Source organism: Jaculus jaculus, chromosome 16 (assembly GCF_020740685.1).
Source record: "Jaculus jaculus isolate mJacJac1 chromosome 16, mJacJac1.mat.Y.cur, whole genome shotgun sequence".
In the NCBI taxonomy this organism is placed as follows: Eukaryota; Metazoa; Chordata; class Mammalia; order Rodentia; family Dipodidae; genus Jaculus; species Jaculus jaculus.
The window spans coordinates 38,543,475-38,560,779 of record NC_059117.1 but is presented as its reverse complement, the minus strand read 5'-3'; positions in this window follow the sequence as shown (position 1 = coordinate 38,560,779).

The window sequence follows — 17,305 nt, the reverse complement described above, 5'->3', positions numbered from 1 at the left end:
AGCATCTGGGTGCCCGAAGCCAGTGTGTTTGCATATGGACAGGAAGGACAAGATCTCAGCAGTGTTTTTCAGAAAAAGGTGTTAAGCTTCGTGGTCCTGGCAGCGTGGAGGCACCCTTAGGTACGCGCTCTCGCAGGGTTTGGCCACACACTCGGCAAGGCCTGTGCTGTGGACCGCGTGAGCTGCCATAGAACAGGCAGAAACATTGCAACACACAGCGCACCTCGGGGCCTTGGCAGCCGCCCTCTCCAGCTCTCAGCGTGACACCAAATGCTGTCATTACTGTTTTTGAAGTGCCTCCCTGTACTGTGCAAAGACTTCCAGGAGAACAGCAGGAGTCACGAACAGTCATTACAGGGCACAGGAAGACAGCCATTTGTGTACCTCTGCAGATGCTGTCCAGGTCCTGTTTGCCACCTCCAGTCTCAGGCGGGCTGTGCGGGCTCAGAGGGATCAGAGGGGAGGGAGGGACGAGGAGAAAGCTCAGGTAAGTGCTTCCCTCTATCATCTCAGGTCTTCAGCAGGATCAGGCACAGCTGAGGCCTCTTTGGGTGGAACCCCAGCGAGCCTGTGAGTCTGCCTCTAGGGAAGGCAGGGACCCAGGCACGCAAACAGAGAGGTGGGAAGTGGTGGCTTGGTGCTGAGTTTGGCTTAGAGGTTGGGCTACACTGGAGTCTTCAGGCTCCAAGCAAAACTCAGTGGGGACTGAAACCCACAGCAACCCAAACAAGGCTGAGGCTTGGCAGGAAGCTGCCCTGGGGCCCACAGGGCTCTCCACACAGCCCTGGGCCCGGGCAGGCCTCTCCCCGGGGTGAACTGCCTTTCACTTCAAATCCCGTGTCTTTGGACTCATCTGAACCCGCGTCACTGAATGCACTCAGTCAGGACTGGAGTTTTCCCAGAAGCAGCGCCCCTTCTAGCCTGGGATTGTTTTTGTGGAGAAATTCATAGTGAGATCGAGGAGATAGGGGGGTGTGAAAGGAAAATATGAACAGAGCTTTGGAGCGGAGACTCTTCGACTGTGTGAGGGTGAACTCCCCTCTCTATAATAGTCCTAGAAAAACAGAGGCAATGTCGTCATAGCAGCTGCTGATGGCCTGACAGACAGTTTCCGCAGCGCTACATGAGGCCCTTCGCTGTCCTTGTCAGGAGATTGGCAGCTGAATGACACCAATGAGGCCAGGCCTGTATTCCCTCTGGGAACGCCGCCCTAATTGATAGACAGAAGGCAAAAAGAAGGATTGTTTTTGAACCTGAAAAGAATCCCCTTTTTTCTCCCTAAAGCTCATGCCCCCACTCTCCACAGCTCTATTTTCCCCTCCCCCTCCCACTTTTTTTTTTTTTTTTTAAGGTGTTTTGTTCCAGAGAAGTTACAGAGCTTAATGGAACTGGATGACTTTTACCCTTCACAATCTGTCAGTCAAAAGCCCGACTCCAGGCCTGTTAAATAAAGTCCTTTCAGAGGCAGACAGCAGAGGAATGTGTCAGTCATGCAACAGACCCTGTTGTGTTTTCATCTGTCAGAGGGTGACTTGGAGCGCCTTGGGCCCCAGGCAGGGCACATTCCCAGCAGCCGCTAAGAGGCCTTGACAAATCCAGGTGTGGAGCCAAGAAGTCCCCAGTCACCAACATTTTTGAGGCACAGACTCGGAGCCCCAAGGCACTCAGCTTTGCAATCAACTATGAGATGTTTGGGCAAACTTTCAGCACAGGTTTCCTGCTAAGCATTTTTAACATAAAACCAACCACTAAGTGCCAGTGTCCGTACAAGGCAAGGCTTTCAAATTAATATGCTGCTTAGCTGAAAATACTACAGACAGTAATGCTCTGGCGGAGGGGCCTTCAGGTAGACTCCAATTCCAAACCAATTTTGTAGAGCCATTTTCATTTTTTTTTCTAATACTTTCTTTTCCCATTATATGACAATCCATTAATCTTGCCCATTTACTTAAAATTGCTAGGAAGTTTTTTTTTTTTTTTTTTTTTTTTTTTTCTGAGAGCTCTGAACAGTTGCTTTTGTTCAGCATGGAGTCAAAACTTTACATAAAAAATGTTCACTGTTAGACATACTAATGACCAATTCCTTATGTTTTGGTGACGTTTCCTTTAAGGACTTAAAAAAAAATACTAGAAAGATGTGGATAGAGTGGAATTAGGAGGGAACACAGAAGTTGCTATTTAAACAAAAAGAGCTTATTCTTACTAGGGTGCTGCTAGAGAAACTGCAAATATCACTGTAGATATTTTTACCCAGCACTGCAGGGCCTGGATGTTACGATAGGACTCAGTCATCTCCCGAGACAAGTATCCTGCTGACAGCTATGGGTTTGGCAGGGAAGCAGGGTCTGTAGTACATCAACCCTAAGGGTTGTTTGAGCTCAGAATAAACTCATGTGTGATATTTATTACTTGTTTTTTCCCTGTACTCAGGAGATTTTGCATAAAACAAAAGAAGTGCCCCTTACCTCCTCTCCTGTCTGATCCCTTTTATTTTGTATGCCTATCACCCACTTCCCAACCCACTACTCCTAAAGGTGGAAGAATTAACAAAACTAATCCACCCTTCTTTCCCCCTTTCCATTCCATGTCCAGGTCTAAGTATGGAGGGGACATCTTCTAGAAGTTTCTGGGACCACTCATGTTACTTCCTGTAGGCACAAAGGTCTGCTAAGCAATGAAAAACTCCCACTGTTCTCTCCTTCTATTCCTTTCCAGCAGAAATGTAAGCTTTATGTTTTTTTTCTGTCCATGCCAAAGGACCCCAGGGATAAGCCTGTTCTAGACAGACTAAACTGCAATTTAAAAGGCTTCTGGCATAGCCTGATAAACTCTGTCACACCGAAGCAGGTCTAAAAGTTGTTAAAATAAATATGGCATACTCTACATTATGAAAGCTAAACAATTTTCAAAGAAATCGAATTTCAATGTTTTCCTGTAATATATAACTTTAGAGAGCCAGAATGGGCTAAACTTGAACTAATTACCAATAAAACAACTTGTCCTTTTTTGTTCTTCCTCCCTTCCTTCCTTCCTTCCTTCCTTCCCTCCCTCCTTCTCTCTCTGTCCGTCCTTCCTTTCTTTTTCTCCCTCTTTTTTCTATTTTTTTCATTGTGGTGCTGGAGATGGAACCCAGGACCTCATAAATGCTAGGCAAGTGTTCTACCACTGACCTGTGTCCCTCGATCCACAACATCTTAGTTATATTGAGGCACAGAAAGTCCTCTTCCCTGAAAAGATTTTCTGGAAGCTATCTAGAGCTTACAATTCAAGTAGCTGCAAAGCATCTGAGGGTTAGAATGTTGCGTGTGGACAATATTTCTCTGGAATATCAATAAATGAATTCCAGTTCTAGAAATATGTGCTGTTAGGCTTCCTGAGTCCATCCTTCACTGGTTATTAATGATCTGTTGCACGTGAAAAACAGGCATTTCTCAGCTCACCTTCTGCCTGCCTGTTTTCCCTCTGCCTAAAACAAACATCCCACCCTGGCACTGCTGTGGAACACAGGAACCTTCTAAATGGGGAGGCATTTTTTTTCTCTTTTATGCTTAAAATGGATGCCATGGCTTCTGTTTGTACATTCGTAGCGGCACAAACCCTTGTAAGCAAAGGCTTACTTACAGCCAACAGACAGTCTTAAAATGATAATGCATGTTCTAGTGGGGGGCAAAAGACTTAAGATAAAACCTCAGCCCTCGGAGTCTGCCTTGCTGGCATTGCTGTGGCTAAAAGGCAAACACACACACAAAGTAAGAAAACAAAAGCAAGATCTAGGTCTTATTCTGGCAACCTCCACACACAGTCAATATCAGCATTGCTATGAGCAATCAGCTTCTCATCATTCCAGGGTCATTTCCTATGGCTGCGGGAGGGGAGAGGCACGTGATGGTGAGGGTGAGACAGGCTCTGCCACACAGCCCAGGCATTATTGCAGCTTGGCTTGGTCATGTGATACAGAACAAAGGCATCTTGCCACCCAGTACTAAATACACTGGGTCCCGCAGTTTGCTGGTGGCTGGATAGTATACTCTAATGTTAGCCATAGTGTGTCTCAGCTTCCATCCTTAAGTAATGGCTGTAGAACATCTGCCCAGCTGGTTGCATTGGGTTGTATTGTCTTGGCTGGGTGCTACAATAAGCACCGTTTTCTTTCTGGAGTTACACACAGAAAGAACTGACCCAAGTTTGAAAGTGTGATTGATAATGCTTAAAGTCACTCTATTTTTGGAGGGTTTAGATATTGGCACTTTCCCAAAAGAAGTTGTACTATTTAAATAGATTTAAAGGTGTTACTTCTATACACACACATACTGTTTCATCTGTGCTGTGAGCAAATGCCTGATGAGAAGCAACTTAGAAAGGAAAGGGGTTACTTCAGCTTATATCTTGAGAGGATATAGTTCATTATGGTGGGAAAGCATGGCAGGCCAGCTCACCACACCTCAACCAAAGGCAGAAAGAGATAATGAACAGGAAGTTGGACCAGGATATAAAATCTCAAGTCCTATTCCTACTTCTCCAACAAGGCCCCATCTTCTAAAGGTCCTACAACCTTCCCAAACATTGCCATCAGATGGCATTGCAGTTAGGTTTGCACTGCTGGCAGAAAACACTCAACCAAGAGCAGCATGTGGGGAAAAAGAAAGGTTTATTTGGGCTTACCGACTTGAGGGGAAGCTCCACACTGGCAGGGGAAAATGATGACATGAGCAGAGGGTGGGCATACCTCCTGGCCAACATCAGATGGACAACAGGAACAGGTGTGCCAAACACTGGCAGGAGGAAGTCCGCTATAACACCTATAAGCCCATAACCCCCCAAAATACACTGCCTCCAGGAGGTGTTAATTCCCAAATCACCATCAACTGGGAACCTAGCATTCAGAGCACCTAAGTTTACGAGGAACACCTGATTCAAACCTCCACAGATGGGTAAGGGAGCCTATGGGACATTTACATTCAAATCACAACAATCAGAATATCCAGCACTTGATAGATTTGTCTCTGAAAGGAAGATCCACATTTGTGACTTGGGAAGCCAGTAAATTGGGCTGGAAACAAGATCAGTGCATTGCTGTCAGTCTAGTTTTTGTATGCTTTTTGGTCAAATAATACCAGCTTTAATTCTAATTATTTGTAATGATAATAGTTAAAGTAGTGATATTTATTGATTATAATAGGTTGATTATGGGACTACAGGACTACAGGCATGTATTACTAGATCTGACCAAGATCGACCGTGGACAGGATACAGATCAAAACTGAGACCAAATCCACTGGACATAGCAAAAGGATGTACTAACTCTGGTGGTCTCTTTGTGCTGACAGGAAGCAAGGAATACACAGATACATGCTGTTGCTCTTGAGGAAGTAAGGCCATCCAAATTGGGCTAAGCTCTCACTTTGTCATTCAGTTGCATGATCCGCTTTGTATGGAGGATGCAGCTCCCCAGTCACAATTGTTCCGGAGCTCTCAGGCAGGATCGTGACATATGGGGCTGGATTGACAGGGTGACATTGAACATCTGTGGTTTCATCAGCTCTCTCTCCAGCACTCCACCTTGGAAAACTGCTTCTTTTCCAGCTCAGATGGTTCTGATGGGTTGGTAATTATACAGCCCTAGGGGCTGGGCAGGCCCATGACCTAGATGTGGTCAGCTCTAATCTTCCTTTCCACAGGAACTGGGCTCAGATATACGGATATCTTTCACTTACAACAGAGAAATTACTAATATACAGGTTTACAGACTATATAGGATTTAGCTATTGTTTAACTCCCTGGCTTTGGCAACCTCACTGTAAGTGGAGTTACGTTCAGCGTTGGTAGTGGGCACACACAGTAGTTCTTAGGCATTTAGGAAATATTGGCAGATTGGATAAGATGGCTCATAGTAGAGATATAGTTAGTCAGCATCAGGATAATATTGTATGAAACTGACACTATTTGACCATTCTTGACACTCAGAAGGTGCTTCATATGGTTAAACCAGTAGCTTTGGCTATCCAGAAAGTAGAGCCAGGAGGCTGTTCTGTGGGGACATAGCACTTGGAGCTGTTGGAAAGCAACAATGCAGAATACAAGGTTCCCCTTAGAGAGGCCGTATCCTAGGGAGGGACTGAGCTTCCTAAGAAACCATTACTACAGTTCTGGCTTTCTTTCATAAGCTAATGAAATGACTATGATTTTTTTTATATTTCATCTTTATGAATGAAATTCCACATATACAATCTGAGAGGACAGCAATAGTGTCCAAGAAGAATCTGTCACCACCCTTCCTAGACACCCTCATTTGCAGAGCCTCTTTTTCTTTGACCTCTTTGGAAGTGCCATCCTGCATCTCAAAGGGTCAAAGACCAAGGTGGATCCTGGGCATGGTATACCTTTTTGTTGGTCTTTGTTGATTGACTCTGGCTGCATGAGAATTTTCTCTTTTCCTCCTTTTGTCTGAAAAAGAACCACTTCAAAATCTTGTCTGTGCTGCATGAAACCCCAAATTCACACCAAGCAGAGGGTTTGATCATCATGACACCCAGCAGAGAAGCAAGAGTGTCCCTATGGCTTCTGCTACCGTAAGCAGGTTCTCTAAGCACGTGGTATCTGAGATGACCTTGATGGTCTTCTTCTGTCCATATTTCCTCAGACTTCTGGATACAGGAGAGAGTCCAGAGAGGTGCTTTATTGTACGCTCAGTTTGAGGACACTTGCCACTAGTTCTCCTCCACACAACGTGTTCCTAGAAACTCCATCACTCAGCCTCCATCAGGATGACTATTGGCTCATGTAGAAAAAGAAGTGCCCATTAAGAGAATACAGTTATTAACTTCCTGGAGTGGGCATCTGGGCAGGTCCCTCAATCTTGTCAATTTTTTTTTTCCAGGAAGAAACACTTCAGAGTTAAATAAACAGCACATTATTGGGAGAGGAGAGGTCTTCTTTGGCCCTATTCACTTTTTAACTTAGAAAAATAAAAATCAGATATCTGCGGAAGCATTTGCTATTTTTCTAACTCTGTTCATCCAAATAAGAAACCTTAGAAATGTTTTAGCAAATCCATGTAATAAATGCTCTAATTTATGTGTTGTGCGCTTACGGAGCACATAGGCACATGATTGAAGCCATGGTCACTAGCGTGCAACTCTGAGGCTCTCGTTTACTTTCTGCAAAAAAGGGAGACTGTTTTTTTCCCCTCGGCAAACATAAATATAGCAGTTTGGCACAATCAAACTGTAGTATGTGGCTTCAGGGCTTTTCTGGGACGCTATTGCATCCTGCTTGTGTACATTTTACAAGGGGCCATTCCCGTTGCTAAAGGAACTCAAGTCACCTTTGCATGAATGAGTGCCTGTGATTGGCAGGAGTGCTGGCTGTTGTAAGTATCATATTGTTTGGTGGTAGAGAATATTTTTTTATTGCTGGTTCAATAGCATTTCACAGTTATTAAACCAGAGTCATTGTCCCTGGTGGCTCCCAAAGGCTCAGAAACTTTAGGGCATTGGGACAAAAAAAAAAAAAAAAAAAAAAATCCACAGGCGCAGGCAGAAGACCTGTCAATTATCCTCATTGTCCCAATGTGACTGTTATACTCTTGGCTTTTAAAATATCTGAGGAGAATTTCTTTTAGTTTCTGTTTATAAATATAGTAATTATGATTCTTTTTACATAGGTTATAGTCTTCTATCCCCTCATCCCTGGTCCCCATTTCCCTGAGGGCCATCTGAGAAGAAATATTGAGAAAGGTTTTTTTTTCTTAAATGTATTATGGACAGCTTGTTTTCATAAATAAGGACTTATGGGAGCAAATTCAATTACACACATTATTTTCAAATGCTTACAAACAGAAATATTTAAGGAATGGCACATCTATAGTATCACAACTGGTTATTAAAGCACCTAGGTTAAAAACCATTCCCAAATGAGCAGATATGGCTGACTGTCTCACAACCCTGATGACAGACACCTGCCTGAAGTCATCCCTAGGGTCCAGGTGCAGTGCTCCTAGGAGATGAATGGATGCGGGCCAGGAGGGGAACACACCCATTTCTCTACAAGGAAAAGCTCCCTGGCTTATTTAGCAGATAATGAAAATACCCTGTAAGGGAGCTGGGGAGAAACATTGTGCAGCTGCCAGGTGTTGGTGACAATCGAGATTTGCCAGGACATAAAGGTTGCTGTGCAGATGCTTGTCCCCCTTGATAAACCCGAGTTTTACCAGAAGGGCAGAGTGAAGGGCATGAGGCTATTTATATAGGAATAATTGGTGACATGCAGCCACCCAGTATATTTTTATGGGCCACTCGCATTGGGAACCATTTTGGGTCTTTTGCAACACTCAACTTTCTGGGAATTTGATTAATTTTTTTATTAATTTTTTCCTGACAACATGGAGCCTGTTCTGGAGATTTCGCTCTCCTCAGCTCTCTGTGTATTTTGTGTGTGGCTTTGCTTGTTCTGGGCAGAGTTTGTGAGGCCCCAAGGATCACGCCAACACTCAAGTCAGGAGATGCGCAATTAATCTTCGGCTGAAAGAAAAATGTATTCTTCTCTTCAAGCGTCTCTGGAAATAACTGGGTGTGGGCAGGAACTTGTGTTTACCTAAACAAAAACAGAAGATGTATGGCCCCTCTGAACACTTCTGAGCCTGGCTCTTCTCTGACGATGCCCCTCTGCGGCTGGATGACAAGATTCTTTTATTTGTCCAGAGGTAATTACTGCTTCAGAGGACTGTGGCCCATGGCTGACATTGCGGTTGAGGAGTTTATGGGGTTGTGCTAAGTATGTATGTCAGGATGTGATTTTCTACTTCTCTTTGGGGAAAGGGAGCTCTTTTCTCCCAATTCTCCACAGTTGCCTCTGGTGATTCTCCATTCTTCCTCCTCCCAACTCCTGCTGCTCTTCATTCCCAAGGGAAGTGATGGCCCCTCCACTGGAGTCCTAGAAGGTGGGTCTCTCCTTGGGCTAATTTCAAGGTACCATTCTCTCCTGACCACATCTGACCTCATCCACTATACATATTTCACGGACTTAACCTAGTCAACAACTAACCTTTGTCTCAAGCCTTCTTGCATTGTTCAAAATGAGTTTGCCAGACACTGCCTCCTATTTTAACATTTAAACCAGAAAAGAGAAATCCTTAATTCCAGGTAAAATCATTAAACTACTTTTTAATTTAGAAATTTATGGGCCGAATTGCTCTCATTAGCAAATATAATACCAATTTTACCAAGGTCTAATACCTTTTTCCTGTTATTTTTTTCAAGGAGACTTTTGTATGTTAATGCTAAAGGAACATTTAAAACTATATTTGAGGTGGACTAGTAACTTAAAACAACAGCATCTTCTCATTGATAAATGACTGGAATGGCAAAATGATAGCATGGTTATCTTTGGAAAATTTGAGGCACTTTTCCTATCCATTTTATACCTCTTTGTATACTGTGAATGTATACTTAAACTTAGAAAAATGAGAAACTTTACTACAAGTCTTCTCCACAAGTTGTTTAGATTGTCATGTTCTCTTTTTTTTGAATATTTAGGTATTTGAGAGAGAGAGAGAGAGGCAGACAGAGAGAACGTGAGTATGGGCATGCCAGAGCCTCCTGCCACTATAAAGGACATGCTCCACTTTGTGCATTTGGCTTTATGTAGACACTGGGGAATTAAGCATGGACTGTTAGGCTTTGCAAGCATGTGCCTCTAACTGATGAACCATATATCCAGCCCGATTATCAGGGTCTCTTAAGGGGCTTCTGTTAAGGAGACTGTGCCCCCAAAAGGTATCTGTTTCATTTAAAAATATTTTAAAAATATATTTATTGTTTGAGACAGCAAGAGAGGGAAAGAGGCAGACACACTGAGAAGGAGAGGGAAGGAGGGAGAGAGACAGAGGGTGAGGGGGGAAGAATGGGTTCCCTAGGGCCTCCAGCCACTGCCAAGAAACTCCAGACGCATGTGCCACCTTGTGCATTTGGCTTATGTGGGTCCTGGAGCATCCAACAGAGGTTCTTTGGCTTTGCAGGCAAATGCCTTAACTGCTGAGCCATCTCTCTAGCTCCTCGTTTTGGTTTTTGCAGTGGCAAAGATTGAACACAGGGCTTCAGAATGCTAGGCAAGTGTTCCATGACTATGGTACAGCCCCAGCCCCTGGCCAGTATCTAAATGGAAGGAAAGGTCTTTTTCCTAATATAATACTCTACTCCGAACTACTTGCTAGGTAAAGGTCTTGGCGCTGCATGTCTGTAAAATGAGGATAGCAATATCCATTTGTAGAAATTACAGTGAGAATCTAATGAAGGCACATGTGTGAGAAAATCTGGATAGATGTCAAGTTCCACTCACGTGAGAGGAATAGCCACAGTGAGCTTTTGTTCAGGGAATCCTTGTGGCAAAAGTAAGCCAAGGAATCCAGAGCAAGGGAAAGGGAATGCAGGAACCCCCAGACACTTCATATTTTACTTTTGTTAGTATGAATGGAAGAATTCTTTCTTGGAGCCCTCATGCTTGTATAAGCATTTTAATATTTGTAATGGCCACTGCCAGCACTATTTTGCAAAGGCAAAGTATGTGTGCATGTGTGTGTGTGTGTGTGTGTGTGTGTGTGTGTGTGTGTGTGTTAGTGACTAAAGCAACCCAATGCCACATACAGCACCTGCAAGCTACATGTAGAAGCAATTAGCCACGAACCCATATAGTTTTCCTGTCACAAAAAGGAAAAATAATCAAAAATGGAAACAAGCAACGAAGAAAAAAAAAAAAACAGAAAGGACAATGATCTCTTATAAAACACTGAAGCAACTTGTAACATAAAACAGCTACCTGATGACATAAAATTACAGTGGAGTTTCCTCACAATGTGGCCATAGTAACAATAAGGTGGGCCTCTGATAAAGTAGTAGAAAGGAACAATGGGCCTTGGGATGAGGATAGAGTGCTTGACCATCCCTGAATAGTATGTCCCCTGGTGAAGATGCCCTGTCTTTGGATCATCGCCAGCTCATCTCTAGTGTCCATCTGGGCTGCTTGTCTCTGGGTCGGGGCTGCTCAGCAGGGAAGGGGTTACATGTAAGGGTGATCACAGATTTAAACTGTCATGTCAACAGTAAGCCGGGGACTGGGCTGTGCAAGGGGCCTTAATAAATCTGCCCTTGACTTATGGCCGAACCTCATTCAGCAGAAGATTATTTCTGTAGCACATTGAGTATTCTGCTCTGATGGAGACAGAAATAAAAGAAAGGTGGAACTTGGGAGAAGAGACTGGAAATTCAATCCACATGTGGTTGGCAGGACTTGTCAGTAAATTCTCTCTCAGAAGAAATAAGAAACAGAATGTATAGAACTCGAGGAATAGGGTGATTGCTTTAATTATAAAAATGTCTTAGGGAAAGGAAAAGGACATGGAATGTTTCTCAGGGAAGATCAACAAGGGAGAGCAGAGGGGGATCAGCGCTGCTGCCTTGGTGCTGGCTCCATGGAAGCTTGGTCATTTGCTCATTCATTCATCAGGCTTTCTTGTGCTCTAGCAAGAGGGAGGCACCACAGGTCCAGAGATGAGCAAGACATCCAGAGAGCTCACAGCTGGTCAGTGAGAGCCACAGGTTCGTCTCACATCTGAAATGTGTTGCTCTTTGCAATGGAGCCAAATGCTCTGATTGCCAATGGAACCACTCTGACTAAAACGTGGAAAGGTGTGGTAGGATTTTGGTTGGCACCTTCTCTCATGCATGCCTCTAATTTAGTGTATGGAATAGGGCTTTCATTCACTTGGAAGTCTGACTAAAGAAGCAGAAACGATCTCTTCTTCAGATGATAGGTGATAGCAAGCTCTTCATTGTTTTTTTCCATAGGATATGCTAGAGTAGAAAAGGTTAAGATTAGAGAATTATATATTTTTTTCAGTCTGGTTAATAAAGGCATAGAAGATCCTTTCTGTCTATGGCCAGAGATCATTTTAATTAGAAGGATACAATGGAAGACAAAACTCTTTTTCTTCCTATCAGTTTTGAAACTATTGGGAAAAAGCTTAAGAAGTGGAAAAAAAAAATGAGAGCATTTCCTCTTCTGAATAATTTATTCACTGTTAGTACTTGCTCTTTTCTTTCCTACACTTTCCCTCCTGGAGCTGTAACGAGTTTTTGGAGCATACAGTGTCAGATATTGGCTGGCTGTGTTGTTGCTGTTGAACTCCCTAAATTCATGAGTCCAGTGAGCATCTGAGGCACATATGATACATAATTCACGAAGAGCACTGTAGCTCTCATCTGTTCTTTCCCCTAACTTTTGGAGCTTTTTATTCCAAGAGTTCTTTGTTTTGATGCAGTAGAACCTGTGAGGTTTCTAGAAGTTTCCAGAGAGGACCAAACACTCTACGTTATCCTAATATTTTGGTGTGCTTCACCCCAACCAAGCTGCTGCTTCTGCATGGAGGGAGTGAGAATCTTCCTGCCCATGGGTGCTCCTGCAGTTATCTGTACTGGAGAGGGAGGAGAGACAAGGCAGAACCCAGCTGATGTTCTTAAGCGAGAACAGTCAAGGCAAGGCTCTAACCATGTGTGAAAATAGATTCTCACCTGCGAGTGAGAGTGGGCTTGGATGAACATGGAGGGAAGGAAGTGGCTGGGTTAAGTGGGGACTATGTTTATGTTGTCTCTCAAGGCTTCAGGGAACAATGATAGCATTAGCCCAAGATTGTTTCACAAGGGTTTGATTGCCAGTTCGCTGAGCGGTGTCCATCCCCTCACAAGCTGTATCCCAGTCCAGTTCCAGGGTAGGAAGACATATCCAAAGACTCCTCTGGGATGTCTCTCTCTTGCTCTGTTCCTCTGTAGCTCTGCTGCTATCAGGAAAGTTTGGCTTTGGGTGGTCTACAGAGAACTGCGCCGAGGCCATGTCTGTAGGTCACCATGGGAAGTGAGAGCTCTGATGTTGCCCCGTCTGGAGGGGCTGCTGGAACCACAGGGACTGACTCCTATTCCTCAGTCCACCATGCACTCAATATTAAATGATGTGTTTGACTGTTTGGGGGAATTATTCAGAAGCTGAAGTTAATATCTCTGTGCATAAATGTACACATATTTAAGTATAATTTACTGATAGGTATTGCCATGAGATGTGCTGTCATGGGACTTTGTAGAAGAAGACCATCAGTGGCTGCATTCCCCAAAGCATGAGCCAAATAAGCCATTGTTTTTTGGTAACTTAAATGTTTCAAACATTTGCCTTATTCTCTAGATATCTATTTCTATCCTATTCTCAATGATCTACTTGACTATATAAATGAATTTCAGCCTAACAGGGCATCCTGGAGAAAATTACCTGGATGGAAAGAACCCTGAGACTCCTTTGCCAATGTGGGTAAAGACCATCATCACTGTGGCTATGGTATCTGCCCTCTGCACTGAGAACACACCTCTCTCGCTTCCTTCATGGGCTGTAAAGATAGCAGTTCCTCCTCATCTCATCTCAAACAAGACTTGAAATTCTTTGACAAGGCTCGGCAGAAGTAAAAAAAAAAAAAAATGACTTCTTTTATTTCGATGACTATAATTTGACCATTTTAACTTAATTTGTCCACGGAAGCAAAGTTGTAGACATGTGATAGTCTTTTATGAATAGGAGCCCATGTACCTTTATTTATTTATTTTTTGCCCAAACTCAGCCATGAACATGAATGAATTTATAGAAAGCAGGTAGCCCAAAGTTCAGTGTGCCTGCTCCGTTCCCCTTCCCTTTCATCCTGTTCAGCATCTTTTCTTACCAAAACAAAATTCCTTTCTTTATACTTGCATTCAGAGTTTCTCCCACCACACAGACAAAAGGGTTGGAGAATTTTGAGGGATTGCTTGACAAATGCTTTTGGGTGACATGGTGAGGAGGAGGCAGAAGTCATAGCAGAAAGAAAAGCAAAGGGTTCACAGAAGGAAGGGGAGACCTCAGTGATCATGGAGGAGGGCTTTAGCAGTCTTTTCAAATTCCCGATTTGTTCAAAACAAAAGAGCCTTCATTGAAGCATTTAAGAGAAAGAAAATAAGAGACACACACAAAGTTGGTAAGATACAAGAGAGTGTTTTATCAACACTCATGACTTCAGGATATTCCATCCTTGGATATATAATGAAATCCATGGGTCAGTTTGATTAGAACTCAGGAGAAAATGGAAAGAAAGGAATGTGCTTCAGTTCGGTTTTACAAAATGCCAGTTCATTTTTAGGTTGCTGAGATTGAAAGGCAGCTAAATAATCGCTGGGAAAGTATTTGCTGAAGTTTTGAAACTCTGCTTGGAAGAACTGATGAGCTGCAGAAATGGAATATTTGGAAGGACTGCCTGGAAAAGATCAAGTTAAAAACTGGAAAGGTGGGCCAGAGAGATGGCTTAGTGGTTAAGGCACTTGTCTGCAAAGCCAAAGGATCCAGGTTTGATTCTCTAGGACCCAAGTAAGCAGATGCACCAGGTGGTGCATGAGCCTGGAGTTCTTTTGTAGTGGCTAGAGTCCTTGGTGCACCCATTCTCTCTCTCAAATAAATAAATAAAAATTTTAAAAAAAAAACTGGAAAGGTGTGCTCAAGTAGACCTATGAAAACAAAAAACACACAGAGGAGGTGATAGTTTGTACCTACGAGGATGAGAGTAAAGGTGTGTAAGCAATTGCTAATTTGCCCAGTTTTGTGCTGTGAATTTTTCCTTGATGTGGTTTCCAGGAAGAATTACAGCTTAGTCTTTTATGAGAAGCACCATCATATTATAGAACAAAAAGAAAGAGCCTCTAGTTACTGTATCTAAAATCCTGAGTTTTGCTTCCGGCATCCATCTCACGTCTAGTTAACTATAGAAATAAAATTGGAAGGAATTTGGCCTTCAGGTTATAGGGCTGGAAAATGCTTTCAGAGGCCTTCTGGTTGGATTACTTCTAAACCCTGCCTGACAGATGAAAATTTATCTTATTTTTAAATGTTCCCCAGAGGCAGAGTGTCCACAGACTCCCTTAGTAACTCATTCCAGTTTTTAACGATCTCCACATTCAGGAAATTCCTTCTTCTGTCTTACCTAAGTCCGCTCTGCTCAAGCTTAAGTCCCTTGCCCCAGAAGAGATGGAAAAAAGATGTCACCCTCTTGCATAAACATCCTTTCACATAATTAATATTACTTAAAAAAATTTCCCAAAGTTCTCTAGGTCTTCTTCTTTTTTTTAAAAAAAGAAGCGTATTTATTTATTTGCAAGCAGAGAGAGACATAACACACACACACACACACACACACACACAGAAAGAGAGAGAAAAAGAGAGAGAGAGAGAGAGGGAGAGGAATGAGCATGGTGGGACCTCTAGCTGCTACAGACAAACTCCAGATGCATGTGCTACTTTGCGCATCTGGCTTTATGTGGGTACTGGGGAATCAAACTCCAGTCGTTAGGCTTTGCAGGCAAGAGCCTTATCAGCTGAGCCATCTCTTCAGTCCTTGCTCTTCTTACTTCTCTCATGGAATATCCTCTTCTTTTAGCTCTCTTTCAGGGTCTATTTTGCAACCTCTTACTCACCTTTGCTGTGATCTCAGAGGGGAGCAGAGAGAGAGAGAGAGAGAATGGGTGCGCCAGGGCCTCTAGCCACTGCAAGCAAACTCCAGATGCATGCGCCCCCTTGTGCATCCTTGTGCTTTGTAGGCAAGTGCCTCTAACCACTGAACCATCTCTTCAGCCCTTTGCATGTACTTTAAATCATCTCTAGATTACTTACAATATCTTTTACAACACAAATGTCATATAAATAATTGCTACACTATATTGTTTAGGAAATAATGGCAGAGAAACAGTCTGTGCATGCTTAGTGCTGATACCATTTTTAAAAGCATTTCTTATTTGTGATGGTTGATTCTACAGATGCAGAGCTCATGGGCATAGAGGGCCAGCTGGGTTCAGAACAACATAAGGTATATTCAATACTGGCTCCTTGACTAGACCATTTTCTGTCTTTTCTCGTGAGGTTTCTTCACTAGTTATGAACACTTCAGAAAACCTGCTCTTAGCTTTGCCTGACTGTTAATCGAAAATTATCATGGACTTATTTCTGGTCCTTAGATTGAACCACTGATGGTGCCATCGTTCTGTGGGGCGGAACCTAGGAAGGTATCATGGCAGCACACGTGCATGTGCATATGTGTACGTGTGGAGGCTAGAGGTTGTTGTGCGAAATCATCCTCAATCATTTTATTATTTATTTAAAAAATGACTATTTGTGTGTATGTGCATGTATTTATTTGTGAGTGTGGAAGTCAGCAGACAACTTTTGGGTTGGTGCTCACCTGTCTGTCTCATCTGAGGCAGGGTTTCTCACTCTGGATTTTTGTTCTGCCGACCTTTGCTGGACAGCCCTGAGCTTCTGGGGAATTCTGATGTCTCTGCCTCCTAGCTCTCCACCAGAGTCAGTATGCTAAGGATTATAGAAACCCACTGCGGTGCACATGCAGGAGAGAGAGAGATGGGGGCGGGGGGAATATGGGAATGGTTTCAGGCTTCTTGACACTGCCAACAAAGTCCAGACACATGCACCACTTTTCACATCTGGTGAGCCCCCCAACTGGTAGGCTTTTCCATTAAGTGCCTTGAACTGCTGAACCATCTCCTCAGCCCCTGCTTCTGACTATTATGTGGGGTATGGGGATCAAACTCAGATATTCCAACTTGAGTAGTGAGTGATTTATCCACTAGCCATGTCTCTAGCCCCCACTTTATTTATTTATTTTTGAGATTGTGATCACACTCGTTCAGCTGGATTAGCTAGTCAGGAAGCCCCAGGGAACCTTCTGTCTCCACTGCCCCAGTGCTGGGATCATAGGCACTTACTGTTGTGCCTGGCTTTTTATTCGGAGTCCAAGGGTCTGAACTCAGGTCTTCATGTTGCAATTTACCTACTGGGCCTTATCCTTAGCATTGAGTAAAAAGTCTTGATTTTCATGGGAATCAAAGTTGTTCACATAAACAGATGTTGTGGATCTTTTTGTTTAATTTCACATTGAATAAGACTCCCATTAACTTGTACAGTTTCCAAAAGATTTAGAGATTCAGGGACCAGAGAGTCACAGGTTTGGCTTTATAAGTTGCATTAAGAACATTTTTTAAAGAACCTCTAGCAATAATTTGAAGAAACCTCAGATTTACTTGAAGTTTTCAAAATCTGCTTATGGGGGTGGTGAGTGGGCAGCAGGTGCTATAAACAAATCTGTTGCCTTGCAGGAATCATTTATTTACTCATACTTGTATCCTAGCAACAGAATTTGGAAAAAATAAACACACACACACACACACACAAACAGAGAGAG